The sequence below is a fragment of the Notechis scutatus genome, chromosome 16 (genome assembly GCF_049901735.1).
Source record: "Notechis scutatus isolate UNSWTSFEM ecotype Mainland chromosome 16, rNotScu1.2, whole genome shotgun sequence".
NCBI lineage: Eukaryota > Metazoa > Chordata > Lepidosauria > Squamata > Elapidae > Notechis > Notechis scutatus.
In genome coordinates, this window is record NC_142024.1 from 5,949,603 (window position 1) to 5,962,764 (window position 13,162).

Here is a 13,162-nt window from a genome sequence, read left to right on the forward strand (position 1 = left end):
CTGGTCACAGAGTGCTGAAGGTAATTTCTGAATGGCTGGCTCAACTTCATTCACTTGTCCTATGCCAACTTGGATTTTGTGAATGGGTCTTCACAACTTCCACGAATGAGATCTCTTTATTATTCCGCAAATTTTATTCTAATAATTTCTTCCTGATTTCTGTACACTTACAAAACTGCATTTGATCAGGTTATGGCTCTCCTTCCCCGAGTCTCAGTTTTAGATACCTTTTCACGAAAGAAGAAAATCCTTTGTCTCGCTTGTCTTTGATTATATTTGTGTCTTGCTTAGGAGTTTATTTATTTCCATGTTTGGGGGGCGGGTGGAAATTGCACAGCTCTGTCTTCTTTAGTTGATTATGCCCAAATCTATTTTAGATCATGACTTTTCTCCTTTGTGTGTCATTAAAGCTTTCTGTGCATGCATTCCTTTCTCCTTCACCCATTTGTGAATTATGTTGTCTTGGGTGCATCTTTTGCTGTCTTTACAGTTTCCAAATCTCTCCCGCCCCCCCTGGTATATGTACGTTTGGCAGAGGGGGCAGAAAGAAGGGAGAAAATTGTTTGTCATTTTGCTTTGTATTTACCCCTGGATGTTTTTTTTTTCCCCTTCTGTTTGCATAAAGTAGATGGAGGCTACAATTTGGTGATGAATTCTATGAATACTAATCTCAGACTACCGTTGACCTGAGGTCAGCTAAAGATCAAAACCAAACCATTTAATATTTTCCTTTTGCAGATCAATAGAAGCATAAATTCACTCTCAATGACAACTATAATTTCAAACAGATCTATAGGACTCAGGCTTACATTTCCAAGATCAGTTGGGGAAAAGCAAAAGAAAAGTGACTTTCTGCTTTCTTTCTTTTTTTTCCCCTTTTACTCCTGAACCTCTTTTGCCTTTTTTTTTTTTTTTATTGCTCCGAAATGCTATTTTCAGCAGCTGCTGCCATATAAATATCCCTTGTTTTTCTTCTCCCTTTTCCGTCCTGGTGAAAAGGGCAGGAGACCTATTGAAAATTCTGCTTTATCTCTTTCAGGCGAGTTCAAGTGTGGGTCGAACAATCGATTCTTCCTTCTTTTCTTTTTTAAGTTTCCTGTCGTTCTTTCGCGCAGATCAGCACTGGGAGAAAATAGGAAGGGCAAGCTTGCATGCTCACATCCAAACGAACAGCCAGCAGTCAAAGTTCTCTCCCTCTCTGTGTTGCATCTGACATATGAAGAAAAACCATCAAATGTATCCCCCACCCACCCCCAAAAAAAGGTAGATGCGGGAATGATCAAACTTTGAATGCAAGTTTTCAATCCTCGCTTGTGAAGGCATTCCATTTTCAATAGAGGTGAGGTGATTAGAAATGCAACTTTTTTTTTCTTAACCTATATCCATAATTAGCTTCGCCTATAATCCAGACGCCTCCAAGGTGGCATTTAAGGAGGGGGGGGGTGAGGTGGGGGGGAGGTGGAAGCAGTACTTTTGCCACAATTACTCAAGGTAAGGATAGAAAAGATTTTAAAAAGGGGGGGGGAACCCCATCAAACAAGCAAAATAATCCATGTTCTTAGTTCTTCACCATCACCGCAAAACATTATTTGGAACTAAGACAAACACACAAACACTCTCCGATAGCTTTATGAAAATTCTTTGCTTGTGGAAAAAGTGCTATTTATCCCTACCACCCAACCCCAAAGCTGTATTAAATAGTAGGAAAGGAAGAAGAGGAGGGGGGAGGATTTGCTTTGTGTGGAAATAAAAGCTGTGTAATGTGAGGACTTTTATTGCTAGCAATCAGGGTATTGCTTCTGGCAGTGGCTAAAGGTGGAAAGGAAAGATGATTTAATTTATAGAAAGGACAAAGATGTCATGTAACAGATTTAATCATTGAAAAGGAAAAAAAAAATTAAAGAAAACTGGCTAATGCTGTAATTTACATTTCAGGATAATAAACGGGGGAGGAGAAACTATTGGAAAACACTGAGAGGGTGGAAAAAAAAAACAAATGAGGAGAAATAAATAGATTTGCCTGTAAAACTAATAAATTTTAAAACAAAACCAGAAAGCAAAACACAAGCCTGCGAAGTGCTGGTAAAATGGACCATCGATTTTGGAGTTCATCTGCATTTTGTATTTTAATAATGCTTACTCTCTCTCCCTCTTTTGCAAAATATAAAAGCTGATCTGATAAATATTAATTTGAACCATCATAATGTATTTGAAAATTCCAGCTAAAATGTCACCACATGGAACATTAATGTAATATTTCAAGGCCCTGAGAGCAATACTCATATTGATTGCATTTATTCCACTCTAGGGAAGAGAAATAACTCTTCAATGTGGGACACATCTGGTAGCCAAAGATGTAAAGAGCTGAGGGTGGAAATGCTTAAAAAAAAAAGACGAGAAAAAAGAAGAAATGGAATCCAACTAAGGGAGAAAAAAATATATACATAAAATACATCCAAGACTGGAAGCATAATTGGTAAAGCCAAACTAGGTAATTTTTGCTATGGTTTGTTATTTGTAAATCAAACTTTTTCCCCCCTCTTTTAAATGCTACGTACATACATTGTTCTTGTTTTTTTTATAAAATGTTTGCTAGGGCAACTCTTCACCCCACTGCAAGTTCACATACATATATATATATATGCTTACAGCAGATACAAAAAGAAACAGGCACTTTGACACAAAACTCTTGTCACCATCACAGCAGATAGACTAATATGCAAGGAACGTGCTTGCTGAAAACTGTCAGAAGGAAAGAAAGAAAACCCCGAAGAGATGGCTTCCATGCACAGGCTTTTGGATAACAAGCTTGTTCTTAGTAAGAAGCCTTTTTTTTTTTTTTGCAAATAGTGGGCTTTTTGACTTGATAAGGAAGAAAACCTGCTTGTAAGACAAGAATGTATATTTTCCCGTGATTCTGCAGGAGCTTGGAGACATACCGCCTGTCTGCAATCCCATAAAACGGACCTTTTCCTTGTTGTTTAAGAATATTGATGTTTGTCAGATCTGGGGCGTCGATGTGTCTTTGTGTGAATGATGTGAAATCTGACTCAAGATTGTGATTCTGAATCTGACACTGTTAAATACAGGCTGGCTGCAGCTAGAGGGGCTAGCGAATCAGGCTTCCCACTAAGCCAAACAGGTTGATAATAATCACCCTTTCAAAATAAAGCGAAACGCAAAACTTCCACAGGCGCTGTTTGAAGAATTAGCGGAATCATTGGTTTAGAAAAGGGGATGTATTTATTTATTGCCATGGACAGAATGTGTGTGCGTGTGTGTGCGCGCACAAACACACACACACACACACACACACACACACACTTCCTGCCTTTACCCTTGGGGTGGATTTTTAAATTAGAAGGGAAAGATTCTTCTACGAAGAGATTTTCCTTTCAATCTTCCTCCCCGCCACCAAACAAAATGGAAAACTCTTGAGAATGGGAACTATCATTTCTAATTTAATACCCAGAAAAGTTTTATTGAGGGCTTGAGCAAGGAGATCTGGTCGTTGATAGGGAGCTGTTTCCATGGTAATCTTTCATTAGTCAGAAATGCTTCTGAAGGTGCCCTAACGGTTCTCATGGATGTTTACAATGTTTGTTTGTTTGTTTATTTAATTTATTTCCCACCTTTTATTATTTGTACAAATTAACTCAAGGCAGCAGACAAATCCAGTGCTCCTTCCTCCTCCTATTTTCCCCACAACGACAACCCTGCGAGGTGAGTTGGGCTGAGAGAGGACTGGCCCAAGGCCATCTATCTGCTAAGTGAGAAAATTTGGTTCAGCCACAGAGATATACTGGTTTATGTTCTTATACATTTATAGGACGGCAACCTCATCACCAACTCCATAAACCTGTGAAAAATCTATCAACAGATAGATAGGAAGCAAAGGAGCTATATTCAAGACTATGAATATCAGGATAAGATAAAGGAATAAAGGATCAACTCCTGCAGATTTTGGTCCTGACTGCTTAAAAGACATTTGAATGTGCTATGTTTTCCTTCCTGAGTACCTGCATGTAATAAATATTTCCTCTTAACAGACAAAACTTTTACAGGTAGGTGTTGTGGCAGCAATACACATCAATAAAAGTCACCTTGAAGCAAGAATGAGCGGCAAACAAATTTATTAAATAAATAAAATAAACAGATACCAACTTTTTCAGCTTGCATGGAATAGTTGAGAGATTGATGCAACTGTCATAGCAATCATGCCTATTCTTGTGGTAATGTTTGTTATTTTATTATTATTAAAAATTTATTTCCTGCCTTTACTTGCAAGCTTAAGGTGTGTGTAACTTTTAACAAAAAGTCCACACCGGAACTCAGCTGAACTGTAAATAGTTTAGGTAGCAAGAGAAATTAAGAAGGAGTGGGGTTCAGCCACCATTGTGTTAAGACTACATTATCTCAACCAATGGCTGCTTGAATTAACAATAGCTGAGAAGCAGTTGATTTATATAGCTGAACAACAGGTCCCAATAACCTGTAACAGGCTCACTAATATCTCTAGTCTTTCTCGGGATCTACTAATCAGAGAAACCAGTGACTTAATCTGGAATCATCTTCATACAGAACAGGATTTGAACACTGAATTGCAAGACTTCTGCAAGACATGTTGTAACTTTCTTTCTTGGAAGTTTTAGCTGATCCTTTCAGAGGCTCCACTGCTTTTAACCCTGCGCCCCATAGCCTAGGTTCACTTTTCACACCAGGTGCAATGCCAAATTGGCAAAGCAAATTTCCCCAGTCTCAAATGGGGAAATCTCAAGGAAGGAGGATGCCTCGGTCTAGTTTCTTAAGACCTTTACAAATTACATGAGTGAATACTTCGGTGGCACAGTCCATGCTTTGCCGAAGGCCCCAAATTCTACCCCTGGCAGTTCTTCAGATGGCTAGGAAACCGCACTCTCTAAAACCATGACATTAGTATAACCTTATTGGGGTGGGCAGGCTAATGGTTAAATTTAAGCAAGGCAGCTGCTCCAGCACCCCTTCAGCAACTCCTCCTAAGATTTCCAATAAAGGTTTCTTGCTCCTACCAACAATATGCACGAAGCAAAGGCCCAAGGCAGCCCACCAAGCCATGAATGGCAAATACCATCTTTGCTATGTTGTGCCATGGGTCCCTCACAACAGCAATAAGGAAAGGTGCAGGATATTATCCTCATTAATTGGCAACCCCCCCCCAAAAAAAAAAAGGTGGCAGTCTCATAATTCCCAAGCTCAAACCTGTAATCCTGATTTGCTATTTGGTTTGGGAAAGTCACAGACCAAAGCATGCAAGGAAAGAAAAATTACAAAATGAAGAAGGTGGGGGGGGCAAAAAAGCTGCAATAAATTAGGCTTTTTATAATATAGTAACTCCACCAAAATCAGCACAACTAGGACTTGCTCAGAGGGTCCAACTGTCTGTTGTAAAAGGAGGAGGAATCAATCCACAAACACCCAATGATTTTGCATTGGCAAAGCTTTATGCTGTCCTTTGGCCTATAAATGGTTAAAAACCCTCTTGTGTTCATTTAAACTGTCACTTTGCAGAGCTGCCAAAATATTTTGATGGCTTGTACCAGATATCCTTGGCAGACTGTTCTTACAGTTGAAACGGGTGGGGGGAGAAAAGAGGAGAAAGGTAGCGGAGATAGGGAAAAGTTGTCTTAAAGAATGAATAATGCATAACAAAGGCGACACCTACTGGCTTTAGATCCTTTTAGGAGAAACTGTGAGCTAAACGCTTAAGAGGAAAGCAGATACACGATAAAGTGATTTAGTCTCATTTCCTTCTTTTTCCAGTAACTAAGATTCCACCTTACTCTCCCCTATCTGACCCTATTCATCATCATAGTCATCACGGATTTTCCATTTTTCATCCACTGCCACCAAATGAATATTTCACTGTTTAGTATCTGTTTCCGATACATTCTATTTTTCTTGCACGTTAAGAATAACATACAGAATAAAACAAACGAGCAAATACATTTTTTAAAAAAAACAAAACGAGAATGTCAGCTCTGATCATGTTGAATGACAGACTGTTTTCGCACATTGTGTTTGGGACTTCAACACAGGTTAAAAAGTAGATTATTTTCATATTTCAGGTATGTTGAAGTGTAGCAAAAAAAACCTACTGAGGGATTAATGTACGTTCAATCGCAACAGATCAAATTGTTTTGCATTTTCTGTTTACGTAATAGTAACAAGGGAACATTCTCTTCTACACAGTGTTCTGAGAACACATTGGGAAAATCCTTGTTTAGCTTTGGTCTGTAACTAGTGTTTAACCCTCTGGAGGTAGCAAGGAAAGGAAAGATTTGACCCCAGAACTAGTATTCCTCTTTAACAGGACTCAAAATGGCATAGATCACAAGTGGCAATCCTTCTTTAAATAATTCCAATTCTTTGTCCAAAAAAAAAAAAACCCAAACGGCCTGCATGAAAAACTTATCCTAACTTATAAAATGGGAGAGGTCCATCCTTAAGACCAGGAACTGTCCAAAAGGGAAAAATCTAGAGAATGAGTTGTGTTTCTAAGCAGCAACTGGCGACATTAAACAAAAGTTCTATTTGAAATTAAATGTACTAGAATGAACAGGCTGCCTTTTTTCACTGAGTTTATAACCCACCAGAAATCCAGATGTTCTTTGTAATGTTGTTTGCAAGAAGACCTTAATAGGGGCCTATCAACAATTCATTTACAGGAAGGTGGCTTTCCTCTTGTACTCTCTTATTAATATAGTGCCAGGGTAGCTGGGGCCAAGTTAGATCTGGATGTAATCTATTCTAGTCCATTACTACAACTCTGGGAGAGATGAATGGGAAACGGCCACAGTTAAAATACATTTGGCAAACTATTCTTGCCAATGGAGGTAGCAGAAAGGAAATGAATGGCCTTTTGGGATTGGTCCAGAATTAAATCCTTTTTTTTTCCCCTTTGAGAAATACACTGGGGGGAAAAAGAGCCCGCTTCCATAACCAGGAGCCATTCAACTCTATCTGAAACCAGCAAGCAAACCACCGCATACAGGTAGTCCTCGAATTACAACTTGTTTGTTTAGTGATCGTTCAAAGTAACAATGGCAATGAAAGAAGTGACTTATGGCCATTTTTCACACTTAGTCAGTGGTGGGCTGCAACCGGTTTAATACTGCCATCGTCACGCGACCAAAATTCATATACTTGGCCACTGACTCATATTTATGATGGTTGCAGTGTGCTGGGATCACGGGATACCCTCTTGCCACTTTTTGACACGTAAAGTCAATGGGAAAACAGAACAGCCATGTCACTAACTTAGCATCTGCAATGATTCACTTAACAACGGTGGCAAAAGACAATGTGGCAAAATTCACTTAATGACTGTCTGTGTGGTGACCCGGAGTGTAACACCAATGTAACAAAATCCAAAATGTAAATAAATGTCCTTTAATGCCTCCAACTTGGCCCCACTGTTCAAAAATTCTCAGTTGGAGATAAAATGTATTCAAACATAGTCTTCAAAAGAAAGCAATACAGTCCGAACTTAATGAGCAGATAGAGGTGAAATAAAAAACTAAAACAATGATTGCTTGGGGGAAGAATTTTGGCTATGGGATCGATTTAGAGAAATGGCAAAAATTGTGGTCTCAAAATTATAAAATGACAATGTCAACAGCATATAAAGAAAATTTGTATAAGATGTTTTACAGGGGGCATTTCCCCCTGACAAAAATAGCAAGAATGTTCAAGAATAAATCCGAAAATTTTTGGAAATGTCATCAGACACCTGGCTCATATTACCATATGTGGTGGACTTGTGCGGATGCTAAAAAATACTGGACTAAAATCCACATGTGGTTGGAAAAAATGACAAAAAAACATATAGATTTGAAACCAGAGATATTTTTATTGGGAATTTTACGTGAAATATATAGTAAAGACTTGAAATACCTGATTGTAAATGTATTAACAGCGGCTAGGATTGTATTTGCTAAAAACTGGAAAAATGAGAAAATACCATCACAGGAGGAAATCATTAAGAAAATATTGGAATGTGCTGAAATGAGTAGATTGACATTTGAAATTAGAGAACAAGAGGATAAACAATTTTATAAAATTTGGGATCTTTTCTATCAATGGTTAGATAATAAAATACAGTAATGAAATATATAGACTTTTAGAAAATAATAAATATATAAAGATGTACTTCTTTCTTATTATATCTACAAAATGATTTTAGGATAAATTTGGGGTGATAATATGAACTGTTATATAATAAACTAACTAAATTATGATTATCTTGTAAAATATGAATGAATAAAAGTATAGTCAAATGATTGATTAATAATGATACTAAGGTATTTAATTTTTGATTGAAAATATTAGATTATATGCAATGTAATTGTAATTGAAGACTACGAAATGGAAGTACAAAACAATTTGTAAACCAACCGCACAATGTATGTACACATATGGAAGATAGTTTGATGTTTTTATGTTTTGTTTGTTTATGTTTGTTTTGAAAACCAATAAAAATTAAAAAAAAAAACTAAAACAAACTACAATGACCAGGTTAAGTAATTACCAACTTCAAGGAGATAACTTCAACCCAGAATAAAACATGCTTTGCTTCTGGTAACGCTGTGTTTTAACCATCTCTCTTATATACTATTCTCCCCAGCTGCAACTAATGAGGGGATCATGGCCACTTCCTCTCTCGTAAGCCAAGTTGTTTCCTTCTCCATTCATCTCTGCGTCTCCTAGGATGCAGAGGGATGGGCCTGGTTCTTCCTCTGACTGCCCAGCTGACCTCCGCCCTTCCCCAGCCTCCTCTACAACCTCCGGAGCCACACTTCCATTCCCTGTCGGCTGTTCCTCCTCTCCCTCAGAGTCCAACTCTAACAAGGGCATGACAGTTTGGCTTAGCAACAGAAATTTTGGGTTCAATTGTGGTCATAAGTCAAGGATGGCTTGTGTTCCTGGTCCCCTCCCCCCATAAACTCTTTGGACCAATGTCTTCTATGGTTGAGGATACTGGGGAATTGAGGGCCTTTCAGCTCAACCTGAAACAGAGTGAGAACAATGCTTCAGTCAGCTGTCTGAAGAAATCTTGAAGGGATAGGTAATTGTTTACTTAGTTATCTTTTCCAGGTGCTTGTGGAATTGTCTATCTGAGCTGCCAAAATATGGTGAATACTACACAGTTTGCTTTGGGGTAGATGAGCAGCATTTGCTGTTCTGGGCAACGTCTTGGGTTGATTGTGGTTGAAAACAGCACATAACACAAAGTTCAAAACTGACAAGAGCAATCTGTGGACATCCAGGTTGATACCTACACAAAATGGCCTGTAGCACTCTGAGCCTTGTTCATAAAAACCGAAGAATTGCTGCTTTTCTCGAGTTTGCAGAGAAGTTGTGTTTTTTGCAACTTGTATTTGAGACATGCCCTCACTATGCACCGGTGCCTTGGAGATTTTGCTAAACAACAACACCACCGGCTGAGGAAGGATCAAATTCTGATCTGCTGTTAGGATACTAGCAGTCCCAATACTTTCCATCCTACAATTCTAGAATCTTACAAGCCAGGAGTGACTAATGTACGGTGTGTGGACAAAGCAGAGTGAAAGGCCAGAGGTTAAACAAGGTAGAAGGTGCTGACTGAATTCCCTACATCCTATATAACTTTACGTGTCAATCTCATGATTTGCAAAATGGGATCTATTGTTCGTTTTGTTATATACTTTATTATTATCCTGACATTGTCCTTGTGAAGTAGATTATGTGGGAAAGATGAGCTTCACACTTGAGTGAAAACTGAACTCGAGTTCCTGCATCTCTAACCCAAGGAAGGACAATCCGATGCCCCACCGCCTCCCTCCCCACACAGCCCAGTGTTTGGGACATTCATTCCAATCACCCAAGCTAGCATGACCTATGGCAGTGAGAATGAAAACTAAATTTTAAAATAAATGGAAGGTCCGTCTCTGTGCTAGCCACATCACTAACACTAGAGAGTTACACACAGCAGAAAACAAATCGAGGGCAGGGGAGGCCGAAATTCAAACTCTGAATAACAAAATACACACATTTTTTTTTCCAAAATTCATTTCTTTCCCCCAAAAGTGGACATGAAACAATTCCTGTGTCAGATGTCTCCTTCCTGTCTTCCTGGTGCGTTGTCTCCATTTAGAATAGAATAGAATAGAATAGAATAGAATAGAATAGAATAGAATAGAATAGAATAGAATAGAATAGAATAGAATAGAATAGAATAGAATAGAATTCTTTATTGGCCAAGTGTGATTGGACACAAGGAATTTGTCTTCGGTTCATAAGCTCTCAGTGTGCATAAAAATACATTCATCGAGAATCATAAGATGCAACACTTAGTGATAGTCATAGGATGCTATATAAGCAATCAGATCATACTAGGGAACCAAATAAAACCATATAAACTGCAAAGATACAAGCAACAAGGTTATAGTCATAAGTAGAAAAGGAGATAGGTAATAAGTCTGCAGACTTCCTCGCAGCTCCATTCTTATCCTTAAATTTGAATTTCAGCTTATTCAGCCTCATTTGGCTTCCTTGGAGTGCCAAAGGAACAATAAAATGGTGCATACTCATGGCCTCTTTCTCCAAAGTTCTACAGAACACTGCAGTGTGTTATGTAAATAACTGAATAGTGTATTAGATGAACATTATATTTATCAGCTTTGGGCTTCCTCCATAGAATCCAAGGCAGGGGTCTCCAACCTTGGGAACTTTAAGACTTGTGGACTTCAACTCCCAGAGTTCCTCAGCCAGAGGAATTCTGGGAGTTGAAGTCCACAAGTGTTAAAGTTGCCAAGGTTGGAGACCCTGATCTAAGGGATATTTGAACAGGAAGGTTCCCAGGTAAGCTTCCATTCAGACCAGACGGAGGGAGACTTCTTAACCAAGCAAAGTAAGGGTGGCTTCATATTTGCCTCTAGATCATGGAACCGGATATAGAAGTTCACTAAGAATCCATTCGCCTATTTTTTCACTCTGATGACATAATCCACGAACCATCAAAATTATACTAATAATGAAGTTATCATAAATTTTATTTCCCCTTTTTTAAATGTTGCTCGATGGTCTTCCCAACCACTTGTCTCTAGAATATACTTTCTTCTTCTTCCTCTTCTTCCATATCCGTCATCAGATGTTGGCGATCATGTTGGCATTCCTATTTTTATCCACAATGGCATGAAAAAGGGCTGCTGAGTTTTGTCCAAAACGGTCCCTTAGATTTTGAAGCCACAATGTTCTTCTTCTGCCTGGACCTCATTTGCCTTCAATCTTTCCCGGGAGGATTAAGTGACAGATGCCGTATTTTTCCAGATGCCCGAATTTACCAATAGAATATACCAATACAGTCAATTAATCTGAAAGAGAGTGATTGGCCAAGGAAAGATTTGCCTGGATGTGAGTTTAAATTAATATCATCCTCAATTCTAGTCTGATTAGGACTCTTATCACTGAACCATCAGTATCCCTGTTTGACGTGTTCCATAAGGAATAGCCTTTAGTTTTCTTATCAAAATGGACCTATAGAACGTTATTACTAAATCCCACGAATTTATTACCATGATCTTCACTTTGATGATGATCACAATCTCTGTTCTTTCCTTCTTTCATGCATCATTAAGCTTTGTTTAATCCTGGGATGATCCCAATACATATTCCGTACTGCTGTTCTTCTCAGCTCCATTTCCGCCTACACTTGGGAGTTACACCCCAACAGCTCCCTGCTGCGCCCCACCCAAGCTTGGCTTTCTCTATGTGGACACCAACTTTAGTGTCTTCTGCCACATTCCTATTTGCCAAAAACCCTCAGAAACTTTCTGAGGCTCCCCAGAAGTTCTGTTCTGACCTAGGCTTCCCAACAGCACGACGCCAACTCCTCATCCCGATAAACCCCTTTTATTTAGTTTACAGTGAATTCTTCTCCAGCAAAGTCCTGGCCAACAGTCTTTCAAGATATTTCCCAATTACAGACCTTTATCAGGCTTGGAGAGTTGCCAGGCTGATATCTTTCAGATGCCACACTGTAGCAGACGATACTTGCCAAGAATGCAGGAACAGATCTTCACCCAAATGAAGTAATTGTCTCCTGCAAAACCCCACTCCCCTTTTGCTCCTCTTTTATTCCCTCTGGAAGGGGCCATTCACTGTCCACCTGTGGCTTTACTCCTGAGTCAACCCTTGTTCCTTAGCTGTTCCCTTCTTCTGGCAGCTCTGTGCATGAGCACACTGGGAACAGGCTCCAGCTGTTCTTCTGCCTCACTGATATCTGACTCCGAAGGCAGCTGATAACTGTCAGACGGCCCTGACCCCATCTCTGCCTCGGAGCACTTGTAGGAGCCTTCTCCAGACTCCAGGACTGACCCATGTTCCTCCCCAACCTCCTCACTGTCCAAATCTGCTGCCAACTCTGCTGTCCACTGGTGGGCCACAACAAGTTCATTCTCTCATCTACCTGCACACCATCTCTTTTGATCCATTAGGTAGCGGAGGGGACATCTGCAACACAGATCAGAGTCTAAGTGAAACTTGCCATGCATCTAGAATTCATCCCCAATGTTTAACAAAACTATTCAATTCACTTTTGAGATTCCCCACCTCACTCACACAAATGTTATGTGTGAATGTCATCCAAGCCATAGAAAATATGGCTGGAAATACCTCTTTGCCATTTTGTGCTGTAGTTGTTTCCCCAGCCTGCAAACTCTAAAGCAACAACCTTTGTGCTCCTTCCAAGTTTTCCCTTTTTTGGTAACCAAAGATGACATGCAGAAATATTGCTTGCACAATAGCAATAGACTTATATGCTGCTTCACAGTGCTTCACAGCCCTCTCTAAGCGGTTTATAGAGTCAGCCTCTTGCCCCCAACAATCTGGGTCCTCATTTTACCAACTTCAGAAGGATGAGTCAACCTTGAGGTGGTGAGAAATGAACTTCTGGAGTGAGCAGTGAATTAGCCTGCGATATTACATTCTAACCACTGCATTACCACGGCTCATGGCTGTATCTTACGAAGTCAAAAATAAATAATCACAAAGCCTCATTCCCTATCTTTCCATCTCCCTGCCCCCATGAAATTGACCCATGTAGGGCCCCAAATGGGCCCAGGAGCCTTCAAGGGCTTGCTTGGTT

The 13,162-nt window shown here is 39.5% G+C and overlaps 1 long non-coding RNA gene across 1 annotated transcript; it reads left to right on the plus strand.

Moving 5' to 3' along the window:
• Window positions 1-915: 915 nt before the first annotated feature.
• Window positions 916-6,316, plus strand: LOC148129408 (uncharacterized). Its single transcript, XR_015745477.1, has 4 exons — window positions 916-1,339; window positions 2,309-2,491; window positions 3,830-4,064; window positions 6,105-6,316. It is a non-coding gene; the product is annotated as an uncharacterized LOC148129408 (long non-coding RNA).
• The last annotated feature ends 6,846 nt before the right edge of the window (window positions 6,317-13,162 follow it).